General features: G+C 38.7%; 1 non-coding gene across 1 annotated transcript; it reads right to left on the bottom strand.

Annotated features, from left to right (window-relative positions):
* Window positions 1–317: 317 nt before the first annotated feature.
* On the bottom strand, window positions 318–393 carry TRNAI-GAU (transfer RNA isoleucine (anticodon GAU)). The gene has a single exon. It is a non-coding gene; the product is annotated as a tRNA-Ile (tRNA).
* Window positions 394–1,451: the final 1,058 nt, after the last annotated feature.

Below are 1,451 nucleotides of genomic sequence, written 5' to 3' on the forward strand. Positions count from 1 at the left end.
CCTTAGAAAGTGTTCTAGTATTAACTTTTTTTTTTTTCCATTTTTCCAAAGCTAGAAATGGGGAGGCAGTCAGACAGACTCCCGCATGTGCCCGACCGGGATCCACCTGGCATGGCCACCAGGGGGCGATGCTCTGCCCTCTGGGGCGTCACTCTGTTGTATCCAGAACCATTCCAGCGCCTGAGGCAGAGGCCACAGAGCCATCCTCAGCACCCAGGCCATCTTTGCTCCAATGGAGCCTCAGCTGCGGGAGGGGAAGAGAGAGACAGAGAGGAAGGAGAGAGGGAGGGGTGGAGAAGCAGATGGGTGCTTCTGTGTGCCCTGGCCAGGAATCGAACCCGGGACTTCTGCACATCAGGCCGATGCTCTACCACTGAGCCAACTGGCCAGGGCCTAGTATTAACTTTTTAATACATAAATAATCTCATTGAATACTTCTAGAAAAAATATGTAATTTACATAAATATTTATGAATATATATTCTATATGCTAGATTGAATAGCAAAAGATTTTTTTCCATCATGATTTGGCCTTTCAGAATCATCTAACGTATCAACTTAAGTTTCTATAAAAATATATTTTGAAAGCTTATAGTCATAAAGTCATTATTTAAAATCATAAAATCATACAGAATTCTCCTCTTCAACTCTTTGACATTATTGCTAACAGATTAAACTCTTTGAAAAATTGTTCAATCTAGGCTATTACTTGCTTGATGTAGGATTTCAGTATGACTGTCAGTAAAATCATCAGTTTTTTGTTTTGTTTTGAGGATCGAGTGTTTGCTATAAAATATAGAATGCCTTTTTCCTGAAAAGCTTGTTGTAGATAATGCTATTGTTATAAAGAGCCAGTTTTGTTTTATCAGGCACCGTTCTGAAGTAGATGTGTGGTACATACTAATGTTTGCATCCAATAATAGTCAACATTTTCTTTGTACTATACAAATTATGCTGGCTTTTTATCTAAACTGATATTAAGTAGTACTATAGTTTAAATAAGTGCTTATTATTTTAGAAATGAATTTAGTATGAATTCTTCCATTTAATCCGTATTGCCTGGGTTCCTAAAAGCATTAAACTTAGTTAACTTAGAGTGTAACATGACACTTAGGCTTCCCTCAGGAGACAGAAGCACACGACCCCATTTTTATTCAACACATTCTGTGTCACAAGATTAAGATTTGGAAATGTCATGATTAAGGCTGATAAAAACAATTATTTTCATACACTGGGAATTGGAAACAAAATCAATGTATTGTAGCATCTGAGACATCAAATTGGGTTGTCATTTCTGTGCAGGGTGGCATGCAGGCTAAGCTTTCATCTGATTTATTGCACACCAGGTCCAGGAGATGACATGCGGAGATCACTTGTCTCATTCCATCAAACTGAACATTGCTCTGCCCAGAATCTGCACATAAGAGCATCCCATTACGGCAACTAACTGAG

The sequence above is a fragment of the Saccopteryx bilineata genome, chromosome 1, assembly GCF_036850765.1.
Source record: "Saccopteryx bilineata isolate mSacBil1 chromosome 1, mSacBil1_pri_phased_curated, whole genome shotgun sequence".
Taxonomy (NCBI): domain Eukaryota; kingdom Metazoa; phylum Chordata; class Mammalia; order Chiroptera; family Emballonuridae; genus Saccopteryx; species Saccopteryx bilineata.